Source organism: Mobula hypostoma, chromosome 23 (assembly GCF_963921235.1).
Source record: "Mobula hypostoma chromosome 23, sMobHyp1.1, whole genome shotgun sequence".
Classification (NCBI taxonomy): Eukaryota; Metazoa; Chordata; class Chondrichthyes; order Myliobatiformes; family Myliobatidae; genus Mobula; species Mobula hypostoma.
The window spans coordinates 14962043-14980901 of NC_086119.1; the positions used below are offsets into that span (position 1 = coordinate 14962043).

At 42.0% G+C, this 18859-nt stretch overlaps 1 protein-coding gene across 3 annotated transcripts in view; it reads left to right on the forward strand.

The window, feature by feature from the left end:
* Window positions 1-18859, forward strand: part of LOC134336797 (spermatogenesis-associated protein 22) — a 113107-nt gene that overhangs the window by 21238 nt on the left and 73010 nt on the right. The gene's annotated exons all lie outside the window — the stretch shown is intronic.

Below are 18859 nucleotides of genomic sequence, written 5' to 3' on the forward strand. Positions count from 1 at the left end.
TAAGGCGATGACGTCAAATGGATAGATAGGGTGAATGCACTCAAGTCTTATTCCCACGGTTGCAGCATCAAGAACTAGAGCACATAGTGAAAAGGTAAAGATTTAATGGGAATTTGAGGGGCAACTTCTTTTCACAACTGGCAGTATGTATATGGAATGAGCTGCCAGAGGAAGTGGTTGAGGTTGGTAGTAAAGCGTTTAAGACACAGTTGGATAGGTACATGTATAGAACAAGTTTAAAGTATTATAGGCCAAGTATTGGCAAACGGGACAAGCTTGATTGGAGCATCTTGGTTAGCATAGACCAGTTGGGCTGCAGGGTCTGTTTCCATGCCTTCTGTAATTTGTTGGAGTTGCAGTCACAGTTTGCAAATGGGGTATAAGGTGTACTTTTGCGATGGTCAATTGGGTGATAGTCAATCAGACTGCATTGTGTTGCCGGAAATCCAACCATTTAGACAAGTGAAGAGCTTCCATTGCAATCCTGACTTTTGTCTTGCAGAGGATGGAACGTCTTTAGGAGAGCGACTCAATGCAGAATACTTGGCCCTGACCTGCTTTTGCAGCCACAGTATTTAAGTACAGTACCATGAAAAGATCTTGGGCACATATATAGTATATATAGCAAAGATGCCCCAGATCTTTGCACAGCACTGTAGTAATTTTATGTACTGCATTGTACTGCTGCCGCAAAAAAAGAAACAAATTTCATGACATATGTGAATGACGATAAAACGGATTCTGATGTGGGTCTATATTGTGGACTGAGAGTGGGAAGGGGCAGGGAGTGGAAAGTACAAGAGAGATATTTTGTAATGATCAATAAACCAATTGTTTGGAAACATATTACTTTACTTTATTGTCGCCAAACAATTGATACTAGAGCGTACAATCATCACAGCGATATTTGATTCTGCGCTTCACGCCCCCTGGAGTACAAATCGATAGTAAATAGTAAAAATTTAAATTATAAATCATAAATAGAAAATAGAAAAATGGAAAGTAAGGTAGTGCAAAAAAACCGAGAGGCAGGTCCGGATATTTAGCGGGTACGGCCCAGATCCGGGTCAGGATCCGTTCAGCAGTCTTATCACAGTTGGAAAGAAGCTGTTCCCAAATCTGGCTGTACGATTACCTTGCCTGGTGTCTCAGGGCTGGATGTGTCTGCACCCGCGCTACTCTCTGCCCCCGGCACTCTTCCTCTGTCACCTTTCCCACACCTCTCCACCATTCTACCCTCCACCCTCACCATTCACAACATCCTTTGCTCCCACCAGATTTACAGAACCTCTCTCCACTCCATGTTGATAAACACAGTCCGGCGCAAAACTCTTAGGCACCTCAGCTACGTGCCTAAGACTTTTGCACAGCACTGTAGCTGATCCAGTTAGGGTTTTGGTTAATGTTGACAGTTAGATTGTGGTGAATCTGACTATGGTTCTGCTGTTGATTGTCAAGGTGAGCTGATCGGACTCTCACTTACTGGAGAGGACTTGTGTGTCTATAGGCTTGCCAGTTGCCAATTATTAGCCCAGGCTTGAATGTTGTCAATATCTTCTTGTTTGCTGCATAATTGCTTTATTGTCGAAGGAGTTGGGAGTGCAGCCAAACGGAGAATAAACATCAGCAGACATCTGTAGCTCTAACATATGATGGAGGAAAGTCACTGATGCAGCTGCTGGAGACAGCTGAGACGAGGATGGTGTCCTGCCTACAGAGGCTCCGGCAAGCACCTCTTTATTAGATATGAATCTGTCAGTGGAAACTTTTCCAATGATTTCCACTTAACAGGACTTCTTGCTACCACATTTATCTGAAGCAACACATAAAAAAATTCTGGAGGAACTCAGCATTTGGAGATATATAATGATTGATGTTTCGGGCCAAGACCTTTCATCAGGACTGGAAAGGAAAGGGGGAAGAAGCCATTTATTTAAATGTTGCTTTGATTTTAGGGACAGTTATTCACAGCTCACATTTGGAATTCAGCTCTTTGGACCAAAGTTTAAAGTACATTTATTATCAAAATACTTATGTCACCACACATACTTCCTTGAGTTTCACTTTCTTGCAGGCATTTACAGGAAAATAAAGAAATACAATAGAATTGACTAAAAACTATACATAAACAAAGACTGACAAGCAACCAATGTACAAAAGAAGACAAATTATGTAAATAAAAATAATTCTGATAACATGAGAACAAGGGTCCTTGAAAGCGAGTCTGTAGGTTGCAGAATCAGTTCTGAGCAGCGGTGAGTGAAGTTATTCATGCCAGTTCAATGGGTGTAAGGTAATAACTGTTCCTGAACCTGGCTGTGTGGGAGCTAAAGGCTGATTTATACTTGTGCGTCAAATGTACGCCGTAGGTATCGCGTACCCTACGCCGTAGGGTGACATGCACCTCCCCAAAAATGTAACTCACACGTCACAGCGACGCAGACCGCAACAACTGTGATTGGTCCACTTGGTAGCCCCGCATTTCCTCATAAGCATTTCCAGTTGCTTTTCTCCGCCATGTCTGTACACTGATGCGAAATAAATGGTTGGAGATGATGAACCAAATCGTCAAATCTACCTGCCGACATCCGAAAATATTTGAAATGCATTTCCTCGCCCATGTCTTTCACGAAGAAACTCAACACAGTGGCATAGAAACCCCACCGCCAACTAGCGTTTTGGCGGTGAATTGCAGAGCAACGCAGAGACAACTACGCATGCTCGCTACGGTGTAGGGCTACGCAGAAGTATAAACCAGGCCTACGGTGTAGTCCGTACGCACAACTATAAATCAGCCTCAAGGCCTACACCAACAATCAAGATTATAATGACGCTGCAAGTTCGTAATCATTTGGGCAACAATGACGATTGACAGTAATACAAACCCTTGCACTGCTTTGCTGATGATGGACTGAAAGGCTAGCAATCCATATGAGTCATGCACATGTCCACACACACACAGACCTTTAGCTACTAATGCACAAAGCAATTTAAACTGCGCACAGAAGGTTGCCTCCCTCTACCTCGTTGTCATGGTTAGTATATTTCACGATCGTACACAATCACATTTCCTTTTCCAGTTGACGATGCGGACAGTGTTGACAACATGGAGTCTGTGATGATTTGTGTGAAGATTTCAGAAATGGCTTATTTATACTGTTTTTATTGAAGAGACTATTGATTCACTATGTCAAATTCCAAAGAAGTAAAGGGCATGAAGCGCAAAAGAACTGCTAATTTATTTAAAGAGGAATGGCTAATCAAAAAGAAACTGAGAAACTGTGTAAGTGAGTGTCATTTGGGTATGCTGATGAGAATTCAAAGCTGTCTGTTGGAAGGAGCATTTATTAGTCTTGACAGAGTTTACAAAGAGTGGGTAAATGCCAAGCGCAGGAGGGAGAAAAAATGACTAAGCAACTTAAATATCTTGTTCAACTTTATGTCTCTTATGTAATTAAGAAACAAAATTTGTGCTGTATGCAATGATTTCCAACTAAAATATCTATCAGGATATTTTGTCAAGTAACTTTGTACTTTAATAAGTTTTGTTTGACCATTGGATTCTTTCAAAAAAGAGTTAGATAGAGCTCTTAAAGATAGCGGAGTGAAAGGATATGTGGAGAAGGCAGGAAAAGGGTACTGATTGTGGATGATCAGCCATGATCACAGTGAATGGTGGTGCTGGCTTGAAGGGCTGAATGGCCTACTCCTGCACCTATTGTCTATTGTCTATTTCAAATAACTTTAATAACATGTGAAAGATTGATATTATTACATGCTATCATATAGTGTATGAGAAGTAAGAGTCATTGATGTGTATTATTTTGCTTCTTTTAAACAACGAACAACAAACTGAACTTGGTAGTTTATTATCCTTAGAATAGCATCAGGTTTACTTCCACTTAAAAGTTCAGTGTGGACATGTTGTTGCCACTGGGGTAAAAAATTGCTCAGCATAAGATTTTTGCACACATGGGTCATTACAAAATAGAGGGAACATTGACAGCGATTGATATTCGGTGGCACCAACATCACTGAGCCCCCAATAGCAAGATCATTGAGGTTGCCATTGAGCAGAAATTCAATTGCACCAGCCACATAAACACTTGACCACAAAAGCAGGTCAGATGTACAGTATAACTCATCCCAAAAGGTTTAAAAGTTTTCCACTGAAAAGCTTTTCCACCATTGGCAACACACAAATTAGGTGAACGATGGAATACTCTCTGCCAACGTTCCTTCTAATTTATTTTACAGAATCAGGTTTATTGTCACCGGCATGTGACATGAAATTTCTTAACTTAGCAGCAGCAGTTCACTGCAATACTTAATCTAGCAGAGAGAGAGCGAGAGAAAAAAATAATAAATAAAATAAACAATAATAAATAAACAAGTAAATCAATTACATATATTGAATAGATATAAAAAATGCAAAAACAAAAATACTGTATATTTTAAAAAGTGAGGTAGTGTCCAAAGCTTCAATGTCCTTTTAGGAATCGAATGGCAGAGGGGAAGAAGCTGTTCCTGAACCGCTGAGTGTGTGCCTTCAGGCTTCTGTACCTCCTACCTGATGGTCAGCTGTGCGGACCAACCATTACTCTGAGCAGGAATTGTCTACTTGGCCTGGAGGCTGCGTGGCACTTTAAATGCTTTTTTGTAATATGCATACTATGAATATTTAGAATAAAAATTCAAAAATCACATACTTTTGATTTATTTATTAATTGACGGGGATAATGAAATACAGTATCACGAAGAAAATCTTTCACATTTCATAAACATTTTCTAGTTGCTTCCAATTCCAGATGCACAGCAACAAATCTATGTGCACGGGGGCATTTCGGTTACTGCGTGGCAGCTTAGAGAGAACAATGCTCTCTGCTTGTCTGGATGAGTGCAGTTCCAGCAACATCCGTGAATTTCAATATCATCCATGCCCCAGAGTGGTTCCCCATCTACCAATCTTACCCTCTATCACCATCACACTGTGGCTTCAAAATGTGCAACAATTATTTGTGTTGTCTGCTCCAGCAACACCTGCCAAACATACAATCTTGACATGAAAAAGGAAGGTAAGGGAGCAGGTGCATGGTAATATGAGAGATCTCCTCCAAATCACACAACATCCTGACTTGGAAACGTATTTCAGTTTTTATCATTAAATCCTGGAGCTTCCAACCCAACAGCACTGCACTTTCACCAAAATCAGTTTCAAGACGGCAGCGATCACCAGCCAGACGTGTAAACGATGGAGGCTTACAAACACTAGCTTCCTACAAATATAATGATTAGCTTTATTTGTCACACGTGCATTGAAACATCGAAACACACAGTGAAGCGCATCACTTACGTCAAATCAAACGAGCGACGATTGTGCTGGGGGCAGCCCGCAAGTCTGCCACGCTTCTGATGTCAACATAAACACAGCTCACTGGCTCTGACCCTAACAGCGCGTCTTTGGGCTGCGAGAGGAAGCGTGAGCACCCGGAGGAAACCCATCAGTCACAGGGTGGACGTACAGATTCCTTACCGGCAGTGATGGGAATCAAACCCTCACCGGTGATTGCTGACGCCGTCAAGTGATTGTGCTAACCGCTACACTACCATGAGATCCCCTCCAACTCAAACACCATCCTGATTTGAAAATGTGTTGCAGTTTCGTCATTAAATCCTGGAACTTCCAACCCAATAGCCTTGTAGCAGTACTCTCACCAAAAGTAGTTTCAAGACGGCAGCTCTTCACCACCGAGACATGTAAGAAATAGAAGCTTACAAACATTAACTTCCTGCAAGATACAAATAGACAACAATTCTAAAATAACTCTTTTGCTTCAAAACCAACATTATTATGTCATGATATCCATATGCAAATTACCTGAACATCCCCAAAGATTATCTGAATCTTTCCTCTTTCTTGGATTATTTTCACAATCCTTTCACAGGTGACTGTGATCTCTCAATCTGATCCCAAGAGGCAAAACATTTCCATTTCAGGTTTGTGGTGGAACAGCTGACTTGCTACCCCAGGTGATTAAAGTCATAAACATCTGCACTCACCTGTATATCAGACTGGCATTGCAGGCTGTTTAATAAAATGTTCTGTAAAGAATGTCAGAATCAGAATCAGGTTTAATATCACTGGCATATGTTGTGAAATGTGTGGTCTTTGTGGCAGCAGTGCATTGCAATACATAATGATAGAGAATTACATTAAGTATATATTGTATATATAAAAAAATAGAAAAAAAGTAGTAAGGTAGTGTCCACAGCTTCAAACTGCCCAGCAGATTATTGGCACCCAATTGCCCACCATTGAGAATGTCTACTATAAACGCTGCCTGGGCAGGGCGAAAAGCATTATCAAGGATGCATCTCATCCTAACCGTGGACTTTTTACTCTCCTCCCATCCGGTAGGTGCTACAGGAGCCTCCACTCCCGCACCAGCAGGCACAGGAAGAGCTGATTCCCTGAGGCTGTGACCCTGCTGAACCTCACATCACAGCGCTAAGCAGTATTGCACCCATATTGTACTGTCCCAGTACTTTTATATTTGTGTGCTGTAGCACTTACTTTTTATTCACAGTTATTTTGTAAATAACAGTATTCTTTGCATTTCTGGTCAGATGCTAACTGCATTTCATTGGCTTTGTATCTGTACTCGGCACAATGACAATAAATTTGAATCTAATCTAATCTAATATCTATTCAAAAAGTTTAATTGGAGTATGAGGCTATCAGGCAGGAACTTGGAAGCATAAATTGGGAACAGATGTTCTCAGGGAAATGTACAGTAGAAATGTGGCAAATGTTCAGGGGAAATTTGTGTGTAGTTCTGCATAGGTATGTTCCAATGAGACAGGGAAAGGATGGTAGGGTACAGGAACCGTAGTGTACAAAGTCTGTTGTAAATCTACTCAAGAAGAAAAGGAAAGCTTATAAAAGGTTCAAAAAACTAGGTAATGATAGAGATCTTGAAGATTATAAGGCTAGCAGGAAGGAGCTTAAGAATGAAATTAGGAGAGCCAGAAGGGGCCATGAGAAGGCCTTGGTGGACAGGATTAAGGAAACCCCAAGGCATTCTACAAGTATGTGAAGAACAAGAGGATAAGACATGAGAGAATTGGACCAATCAAGTGTGACAGTGGAAAAGTGTGTATGGAACCGGAGGAGATAGCAGAGGTACTTAATGAAGTACTAAAGGAGCTTCAGTATTCACTATAGAAAAGGATCTTGGTGATTGTAGGAACACACACAAAATGTTAGTGGAACGCAGCAGGCCAGACAGCATCAGTCAACGTTTCAGGCCTAGACCCTTCGTCAGGACAAAATGAAAGAAGAGATCGTTGGAGGGAGGAGAAGATGGCAGCGTGACGCAGCACGCGTGGCTGTTCCGAATGAATATCGATATGTGTAACTAGGGGCCGTGCATCAATCTGGATTTGATGGGGACAGCTGTGAAAGCACAGAGAAACATCTGGAGCAACTTCTTAAATGCCTACTTCGCTGCCGCTGCTACTGTGCAATCGAGAATCTCTGGAGACGTAGGCCCTAAATCCTCGGCTTTCCGTATCGCCTGTTGCTGGGGCCGGGGTCGAAACGCTCGGCAGAGATGGTGCTCGGTGCTCGGTGTCGGGAGGTGGTCGGAGGCTCGGAGTTTTTCAGACGGACTCGGGTCGGACTGTGGTCGGATGCTTCCGGGATGCTGCATCAGCAAGTTGGCGGTGCTGGGGGTTTACTGTCCGCGTGAGATGATGGGACTTTGAGAGACTCTGAGACTTTTACTGTGCCATGGTCTGTTCTTATCAAATTACGGTATTGCTTTGCACTGTTGTAACTATATGTTATAATTATGTGGTTTTTGTCAGTTTTTCAGTCTTGGTTTGTCTTGTGTTTCTGTGATATCATTCTGGAAAAACATTTTTATCATTTCTTAATGCATGCATTACTAAATGACAATGAAAAGGGGACTGTGTGTCCTCATAATCATAATCATAATCACTACAGGAAGGATGTGGAATCCATAGAAAGGGTGCCAAGGAGATTTACAAAGATGTTGCCTGGATTGGGGACCATACCTTATGAGATTAGGTTGAGTGAACTCGGCCCTTTCTCCTTGGAGCGACAGAGGATGAGAGGTGACGTGTATAAGATGATAAGAGGCATTGATCGTGTGGATAGTCAAGAGGCTTTTTCCCAGGGCTGAAATGGCTAACACGAGAGGGCACAGTTTTAAGGTGCTTGGAAGTAGGTACAGAGGAGATGTCAGGGGTAGGTTTTTACACGGAGAGTAGTGAGTGCGTGGAATGGGCTGCCAGTGACGGTGGTGGAGGCGGATACAATAGGGTCTTTTAACAGACTCCTGGATTGGTACATGGAGCTTCGCAAAATACAGGGCTATGAGTAACCCTAGACAATTTCTAAAGTAAGGACATGTTCGGCACAGCTTTGTGGGCCGAGGTGCCTGTATTGTGCTGTAGACTTTCTATGTTTCTTATAGTTAAATTAAATAAGTGAAAAAAAAGAAAAAAAAGTAAGGAGATAGTGTTCTTGGGTTCAATATCCATGGCAGAGAGGAAGACGCTGTTCCTGAATCGTTGAGTGTGTGCCGTGAAGTTTCTGTACCTTCTTCCTGATGGTAGCAATGAGAAGAATGTGTGTCCTGGGTGATGTAGGTCCTTAATGATAGATGCTGACTTTCTGAGGCATCGCTCCTTGACAAAGTCCTGAATACTACGGAGGCTATTGCCCATGATGGAGCTGACTAATTTTGCAACTCTCTGCAGCTTACTTCGATCCTGCGCAGTATTACCTGCCCCATAGCAGATGGTAATGCGGCCAGTCAGAATACTCTCCATAGTACATCCGTAGAAATTTGCAAGTGTTTTAGGTGACAAGTCAAATCTCCTCAAATTCCTGATGAAATATAGCTGCTGCCATGCCTTCTTTGTTGCTGCATCGATATTTCCATCTCATAATTACAGTAGCTGTTTTGGTATTTGCTTTTCCTTAAGGAACTAGGTTAATTAAATTTCTGACCAGCCGGCATTTAAATGCTGGACAAGGTTCTGCATCTGCAATGATTCACTTCCCACTTGTTTATTGTAAAAATAATTCAGTTTTTCTCATTGCTAACCTGCAATGCATGGTACATATTAACATGGGAAATTATTTGCTTCGTATGAAATGGAACTATATATGCCCTCAAAAGAACGAAATTACACTCAGTGGCCGTTTATTCGGTACACTGGTACACCTGTTCGTACGTGTAAATACCTTATCAGCCAATCATGTGGCAGCATCTCAAATGCATAAAAACATGCAGACATGATCAGGAGGTTCAGCTGGTCTTCCAACCAAACACCTGAAGGAGGAAGAAATGTGATCTAAGTGACCCCAAGGGTTCTTCTACCTTAAGCTCTCTAATCAATTCTGGTTCATTGTGTGACACCCAACCCAGAACAGCTGACCCTCCAGTGGGCTCAACCATGAGCTGCTCTAAAAAGTCACCTCATAGGCACTCTCGACTCCTCTCTCTTGTAATTCAGCACCAACCTGATTTTCCCAATCTACCTGCATGTTGAAGTCCCCCATGACTATTGTAACATTGCCCTTTTGACATGCATTACCGTAGTAATTTGGAGGCCACATCTTTACTACTGTTTGGTGTCTGTATACCACTCCCATCAAGGTCTTTTTACCCTTGCAATTCATTTTGCTCCATCCACAATGATTCAACACATTCTGATCCTGTGTCACCTCTTTCTAATGATTTGATTTCATTTTTTTACCGAAGGAGCAACACCACCCCGTCTGCCTTCCTGCCTATCCCTTCAATACAATGTGTATATTTGGACATTAAACTCCCAGTTATGATCTTTCAGCCATGATTCCATGATGCCTACAATGTCATACCTGCCAATTTGCAATGTGCTGCAAGTTCATCTACCTTATTCCATATACTGCATGCATCAGATACAACCCTTTCAGTCCTGTATTCACCCTTTTCGATTTTGTTGCATCATGCTCATACTTTTGATTCCTAACTTTGTCTGAGATCTTACCAACATCTGCCTCCACAACCTCTCCACTGTTCTGGCTGGTTCCCATCCCTCTGCAACTCTAATTTAAACACCACCGTGCAGCATTATCAAATCTTCCCTCCAGCATATTAGTCCTCCTCCAGATCAGGTGCAAACCGTCCCTTCCGTACAGGTCCCACCTTCCCTGGAAGACAGTCCAATGATCCAAAAATCTTTTGCCTCCCGCTCCTACACCAACTCCTTAGCCACGTATTAAACTGTATAATCTTCCTAGTTCTAGCCTCACTAGCACGTGGCAATTCTGAGATCACAACCCTGAAGAGGTCCTGCCCTTTAACTTAGTACGTAACTCCCTAAACTCCCTATGCAGAACCGCATCACTCATCCTACCCATGTCATTGGTACCTACATGGACCACGACTTCTGGCTGTTTACCCTCTGACTTAAGAATGCTAAGCACTTGATCCTGGCACCCAGGAGACAACATATCCTCCAGGAATCTCATTCTTGCCCACAGAACCTCCTGTCTATTCCCTTAACGAACGAATCACCCATCACCACAGTGTGGCTCTTCTCCCCCCGCTTCCCTTCTGAGTCACAGAAGCAGACTCAGTGCTGGAGACCCAACCACTGTGACTTTCCTCTGTTAGGTCATCGACGCTGACAGTATTCAAATTGTTATACCTGTCGTTGAGGGGGATGGTCACAGGGGTACACTGCACTGGCTCCTTAACCCCTTTCCCCTTCCTGACTGTCACCCAGTCTCCCTTGTTTTGCACCCTGGGTGCAACTACCTCTCTATATGCCTTCTCTATCCCCCCTTCAGCACCCCAAATGATCCAGGAGTTCATCCAGTTCCAGCTCCAACTTCTTAACGCAGTTTGTTAGAAGCTGAAGCTGGATGAACTTTTCACATTTGTATCCTTACCTTCCCACATCCCGCAAGAGGAGCATTTCACTATCCTGCCTGGTATCTCTACTGCCTTAGCTGAGCAGATATAAAGAAGGGAAGGAGAAAAAAAAACTTAATCTTTCCTTTGCTTTCTCTGAGTGAAGCCATTCTTCATGGGAAGCCTCGAAGAGCTAAGGCCTTAAGCTCACCACTCTATGTCCACTCTGTCGACGGACGATGGCCGTTGCTTCAGTTAATTTGCTTTTACTAATCAATCCCAGATGCCTATTGGGTTCTGGTCAAAGCTCTATTATTCTGCGTGAACCACTCCTGCCTTTTATCCTTGGGCAGTGGACCTGATCGAAGTCTCATCCTCTGCAAACTTTCGATGTCTGGATTGGCCACCGGTCAAAGCTCTATCCCAGGAAAATCTCCCGGGATTTTTCATACAGAACAGTCTCTAGAGTTTACAGAGAACAGTGCAAGAAACAAAAAAATCATCCTGTGAGTGGCAGTTCTGTGGGTGAAAACATCTTGTTGATTAGAGATGTCAGAGGAGAATGGCCAGACTGGTTTGAGCTGACAGGAAGGCGACAGTAACTTAAATAACCATGCATTAAAACAGTGGTATGCAGAAGAGCATCTGCGAAGGCACAACTTGTCGAATTTTAAAGTGGATGGGCTACAGCAGCAGAAGACCACGAATATACAGTCAGAGGTCACTTTATTAGGCACAGGAGTTACCTAATATAGTGGCCATTGAGTGTATATTACTCTAAATCCAGAAATAAGCATAAAACACATGTAAAAACATTTAAAATACTAATTGTTCATCAAGTGTATTACAATGCCATCAAAATCAATGATTTCATAATTCGCATTGGTGAAATTAGATCAATTCCAGGTAACTTCTTGACTGCAGACATACTGAACATGGTTAGGAACCTTTTACACACAGAAAACAATGCATGATACCTGTCACTGACTCCATTTATAAAGACTTGAATCAATGCAGTAGTTTATCAGAAGAGCTCCAAAATGCTCCCCTTTCAACAACTTGTAATTAATTGAACTTACTCATAAAGGTGGAGCTAAAGAAGGTGTCTTGCCATTCGGCGTGGGAGATCATGTCTCTCCATCCATCACGGTCCCTGACCCTCCGAATTGTAGTTGTTGCCTCCCCTGTTTCTAACCATGATGTTATTCCATCTATCATTTTCATTCTCTGTCTGCCTCTGCTTCTTTTCCCTTCCAACTTTCCAGTTGTAACTAAATGGTCTAATGTCTCTCTTCGCACGATGTGTCCAAAGAATTTTGATTGCTGTTTTCTGATTTTTTAAGTAATGTACATTTTGTTTTTGTTCTCTGTAGAACTTCTTCATTGGTTATCCTGTCTGTATATGATATGCATATAATTTTAAATAAAATTAAACCAGAGATCAGTAAAGAACAGTGCGGCTTTGTTGAACATCAAACGCCACTTATATTCTCAGGAATATTATCGAAAGGTCAATCGAAGTACAACAAGACCAATCCTTCTGTTTCATTGACTACATAAAAGCCTTTGACACAGTGAAACACCAAGTCATCATGAAAATGCTTAAAGATATTAACATCAACGGAAAAGATCTAAGAATAATCAGGAATCTCTACTGGCAACAAAGTGCAGCCGTATGGATAGACAACGAGATTGGTGAATAACAGCCAATAAAGTGAGGAGTCAGACAGGGTTGTGTTCTATCACCAGACCTGTTCTCCCTGTACAGAGAAAACATCATGAGAACCATACAAGACCTACCTGGAATAAATATAGGAGGATACAATATCAACAACTTCCGCTACGCAGATGATACAGTACTGACAGCAAACAGTGAAGTAAATTTACAGAAACTAGCATCTACCATCAACACAGAGAGCGAACGACTTGGCCTAACCTTAAACAAAAAGAAAACTGAAGTAATGGTCATATCAAAGAAACCTGATATCCCAAACTGTAGGATCGTATTGGGAAATGAAATCCTGAAACAAGTTCACAACTTTAAGTACCTTGGATCATGGGTAACATCTGATGGCAAATGCGAAACAGACATAAAAGCAAGAATAGCAATGGCAAGAACAGCATTTACAGAAATGAGAAACATCCTAACGAACAAGAAAATAGCAATTGACATCTACCTTAGAACTCCCAGCTGCTACGTTCTTCCTTTATTGATGTATGGCTGCGAGTCATGGACCACCACAAATGCAATGGAAAAAAGAATCAATGCAGCAGAGATGTGGTTCCTCAGAAGAATGCTGTGCATATCATATATGGACAGGATAACCAACAAAGGAGTTCTACAGAGAACGGAAACAAAATGTACATTACTTTGTAGCAGAAGTCAAAATATTCTTACAACCCTCTGGAGAGTAGATGTTGAGACAATGTTTCTCTTCACTGTTGTATCTCAAAGTTCAAAGTAAATTTATTATAAAAGTACATATATGTCACCATATGCAACCCAGAGATTCAATAAATCCATAGAATAATAATCATAACACAATAAATGAAAGAACACTCCAACTTGGGCATTCAACCAGTGTGCAAAAGACAACAAACTGTGCAAATATAAAAAGAAGTAAATAATAATACTGATAATAAATAAGCAATAAACATCGAGAACATGAGATGAAGAGCCCATAAAAGTGAGTCCATTGGTTGTGGCAACATTTCAATGATGGGGCGAGTGAAGTTGAGTCAAGTTATCCCCTTTGGTTCAAGAGCCTAATGGTTGAGGGGTTGTAACCGTTCCTGAACCTGATGGAGTGAGTCTTAAGGCTCTTGTACCTTCTTCCTGATGGTAACAGTGAGAAGAGAGCATGTCATGCGTGGGATGGGGGGTGGGGGTGTCCCTGATGATGGACACTGCATTCCTGTGACAGCGATTCATGTAGATGTGCTCAATGGTACAGAAGGCTTTACCCGTGATGGACTGTGCCTTATCCACTATTTTTTGTAGGATTTTCTATTCGAGGGCACTGGTGTTTCCATACCAGGCTGTGATGCAACCAATCAGTATATTTTCTGCTGCACAACTATAGAACTAGGGATTGCAGTTTCATTTCAATTTCCAGAGATGTGAAGTCAGTTCGTTGCTCAGATAGTACTGAAGCTTTGAAACTTTCTTCCTGAGAGGGCTAAGAATAGTGGCTAAGTAAAGAAAGATATTTTTTCAGATATTAAGGGAAGTATGGGATATATACTCAGTACCATTCTCTGTAAACTGCTGTGCATGAAAATCCCAGGAGATCAGCAGTTTCTGAGACCCTCAAACCACCCCGTCTGGCACCAACAATCATTCCAATGTCAAAGTCACCTAGTCCACATTTCTTCCTCATCCTGATGTCTGGTCTAAACCTCGTGACTGTGCCTACATGTTTTTTATGCATTGAGTTCCTCCACAAGATTGGCTGAATAGATATTTGCATTGATGAGCAGGTGTACCCAATGAAGTGGCCACTGAGTGCAGGTTAGAGAAGTAAGTTTAGATAAGTTTAGCAATGATGCTACTGGCAGATTGAGCACAAGTGGCTGAAAGGCCTCTTTCTCTTCTGCTCTTATATCCTTACCAGCAAACCTAGTTTCAGCTGATAAAGTGGGTTGGCAAACAGTGACAGTTTTGCTGTTTTGATATAGCTTGTGTGTGCCTCTCCCTTTCCCCCAAATATTCCTCCCTTGTGCCTGTTTCCTTATTTAATACACTTCACTAATACCCTTACTACATTCTTCAGCCTTGGACCTTCATTTAATCTTCCTACCTTCATCTTATCAGAGAAGGGGTAAGGTCCTGAAGAGCAAACACAGGGAGTTAGGGAAAAAACCCAAGGGTAGTAATCTCTGACTTTCTGCATTTGCCACGTGCCAGTGAGGGTAAGAATAGGATTATACACCAGATAATAGTAATAATATAAATAACCTATTTATAGAGCTCTTTTCCCATTAGGATGTGGTTCAAGGTACTTTAAAATGGGATAAAGTGCAAACATGAAAATAAAAGTTAAAAAGATGTAAAAGCAAGGTTAAATAAATAGGTTTTTGAGCTGGAGTTTAAAAGTGTCAACTGAGTCTGCATGCCTTGTGGTTTTAGGTATTGAATTCCACAGTTTCGGAGTGTAGTTCAACGAAGCTGACCTGCCAATTATCCTTTGAGGGAGAATGTTTAAATTTAAGCTTAAGAGACTGGCAAAAGAAGACCTGAGAGCTCCAGCAGGATTTAAAAATAAAAGTGATTTTGTGATGCACTACTGCAGTTCAAGACCGGTGAGAGCTTTAAAAACAAGAAAGAAAACTTTAAAATCAGTTCTAAAAGATACAGGAAGCCAATGCAGAGTAGCTACAACAGGAGTGATATTCCTCAGAAAGGCAGCGTCCATCATTAAGGACTCCCAACACCCAGGGCACGCACTGTTACTATCAGGTAGGAGGTCCAGAAGCCTGAAGGCACACACTCAGCGATTCAGGAACTGCTCCTTCCCCTCTGCCATCCAATTCCTAAATGGACATTGAACCTGTGAACACTACCACACTTCTTTAATATATGTTATTTCCGTTTTTGCATTATTTAAAATCTACTCAATATACGTATTCTGCAATTGATTGATTGCTTATTATTTTTTCTTCTTCTATGTTATGTATTGTATTGAACTGCTGCTGCTTAGTTAACAAATTTCATGACACATGCCAGTGATAATAAGCCTGATTCCGATTCTTTCATCCTGGTTTTGGTTAAAAGTCTAGCAGCGGTGTTCTGAATGAGTTGAAGTTTGTCAATAGCTTGCTGTGGAAGGTCAGTAAAAATTAATTGCAGTCATGTAATCTATTCAATAAAAAGGCATATAAAGATGAATGTGTGGCTGAAGAGTTGGTGCAGGGGGAAGGATTTCAGATTTGTGGATCATTGGGATCACTTCTGGAGGAGGTATGACCTTTACACCTGAACTCGAGAAGGACCTATGTCCTTGAGGTCAGGTTTTCTAGAACTGTAGGGGAGGATTTATATAGGTTGGCAGGGGAGATGGAACCAGAGTGTTAGGGCAGATGATGTGACAATTATAGTAAAGGTAGATTAAATATTCAGAGACAGTGTGCAGGCGGGTAGGCAGTAGACGGGGCATAATTGCAGTCAGTTGAATGGGTTGAAATGTACTTTCTTTAATGTGAGAAGTATTAGGAACAGGGGTGATGAACACAAAGCAAGGAATTACAATATTGTGGCCATTGCCGGGACTTGGCTGTCACAAGGACATTTAACTGCATTCAGTTGGCTGCTTGATGTTCTAGGGCTTAGATGTTTCAAAAGGGACAGGAAGGGAAGTAGAATGTGGGGGTGGGAAATGGCATTGCAAATCAGGGATAGTTTCACAGCTGCAGAAAGGGGGAACATCCTGGAGGGATTGTTTACTGAGTCAGTGTGGGTTTAAGTCAGAAACAGGAAGGGAGCAATCACTCTATTGGGAGTATTCTATAGCCACACCCCCCCAACCCCCACCACAGAAACAGGGACACTGAAGAATGGATAAGTAGACAGATAATCGAAAGATAGAAAAGTAGCAAGGTTGTTGTCATGGGAGATTTCATCTTCTTTAATATTGATAGTACCTCTTTAGAGCAAAAGGTTTAGATGGGCAGAATATGTTAGGTGTGGCCAGGAAGGATTCCTGGCGCAGTGTGTCCTTAGGCCAACTAGACGAGAGGCCATACAGGATCTAGTACTAGGTAGTGAACCCAGTCAGGTGACAGATCTCTTAGCAGCTGAGCATTTAGGAGACAGTGACCACAAATCCCTGACCCTTAGTATTGCCGTGGACAAGGATAAGGGTAGAGAGTATGGGAGGGTATTTAATTGGGTTAGGGTTAAATAATGGTACTAGGCAGGAACTTGGGAGCATAAATTAGGAACAGGTTCTCTCAAGGAAATTCACAGTGGAAATATGGAGGCTGTTTAGGGAGCAGTTGCATGGGGTTCTGGATAGGTTTGGCCCAATAAGGCAGGGAAAGGATGGTAGGGTGAAGGAACCATGGTTGTTGAGAGAGGTGGAACATCTAGTCAAGAGGAAGAAGGAAGCTTGCTTAAGGAATAGGAAGCAAAAATCAGACAGGGGTGAGTTATAAGGTAGCCAGGAAGGAGCTTAAGAAGGGATTTAGGAGCTCTAGATGGGTATATGAGAAGGCCTTGGCCAGTTGTATTAAAGAAAACCCCAAGGCATTCTACATGTCCATGAGAACAGGATGATGACTATTCATCAGGATGGAAAGGAAAGGGGCAGAAGTCAGAATTAGTAAGTCATTTCTGATGAAGGGTCTTGGTCTAAATCATTGGCTATTTCTTTCTCGCCATAGAAGCTGCCTGACCTGCTGAGTTCCTACAGCTGTATGTGTGTGTGTGTGTGTGTGTGTGTGTGTGTGTGTGTGTGTATGTGTTGCTCAAGATTTCCAGCTTCAGCAGAGCCTCTTGTGTTAAGTATTTGAGGACATTGACCTTTTATCAAAACTGGGGAAGGTTATGATTTTAAATGCAGAGAAAGTGGGAAGGGTAAGAGAGGACAGAGGGAAAGTTCCTGTGGTTGGGTGGAAGGCAGGTGAAAAGAGTGACTGATAATGAATGGTAAAAGAAGGTAGTAACCTAAAATGTAAAGAAGCCAAAAGCCTGTCTGGAGAGTTTCTAGGTTGAAGTAGTCAAATTATTTTGAAATTATCAAAGGAAAATCCCATAAATGTTGGAAATCCAAATTAAAAAATCAGATAAGGAAGCTTTTTCTTTAAAAAAAAGGATGTAAAGAAAGCATTTGACATATTGGCCTTCATAAATCAAAGTATTGAGTACAGGAGATGGGATGTTATGTTGAAGTTGTGTAAGGCATTGGTGAGGCCTAATTTGGACTATTGTGTGCAGGTTCAGTCAACTACCTACAATATAGATATCAATAAGACTGAAAGAGTGCAGCGAAAATTTACAAGGATGTTGCCAGGACTTGAGGATCTGAGTGAAAGGAAAAGGTTGAATAGGTTAGGACTTTATTCTCTAGAGCACAGAAGATTGAAGCAAGATTTGATAGAGGCATACAAAAATATGGGGGCGGGGGGTGGGTAAAGATAGGGTATACATAAGCAGACTTTTTCCACTGAGGTTGGGTGAGACGAGAACTAGGGGTCATGGGTTAAGAGTGAAAGGTGAAATGTTTAGGGGAAACTTCTTCATTCGGAGGGTGGTGAGAGTAGAATGTGCTGCCAGAGGAAGAGGTGGATGAGGGTTTGAGTTCAACATTTAAGAGAAATTTGGATAGGTACAGGGATGGTTGTGGTATGGAGAGGCTATAGTCTGGGTGCAGATCACTGGGGATATGAATTGACAATAAACTGGACTGGTCAAAGAACACTGAGGCTGTCTACAAGAAGGGTCAGAGCCGTCTCTATTTCCTGAGGAGACTGAGGTCCTTTAACATCTGCCGGACGATGCTGAGGATGTTCTACGAGTCCGTGGTGGCCAGTGCGATCATGTTTGCTGTTGTGTGCTGGGGCAGCAGGCTGAGGGTAGCAGACACCAACAGAATCAACAAACTCATTCGTGAAGCCAGTGATGTCGTGGGGATGAAACTGGACTGTCTGATGGTGATGTCTGAAAAGAGGATGCTGTCCAAGTTGCATGCCACCTTGGACAATGTCTCCCATCCACTACATAATGTACTGGTTGGGCACAGGAGTACATTCAGCCAGAGACTCATTCCACCGAGATGCAACACAGAGCGTCATAGGAAGTCATTCCTACCTGTGGCCATCAAACTTTACAACTCCTCTCTTGGAGGGTCAGACACCCTGAGCCAATAGACTGGTCCTGGACTTATTCCCTGGCATAATTTACATATTACTATTTAACTATTTGTGGT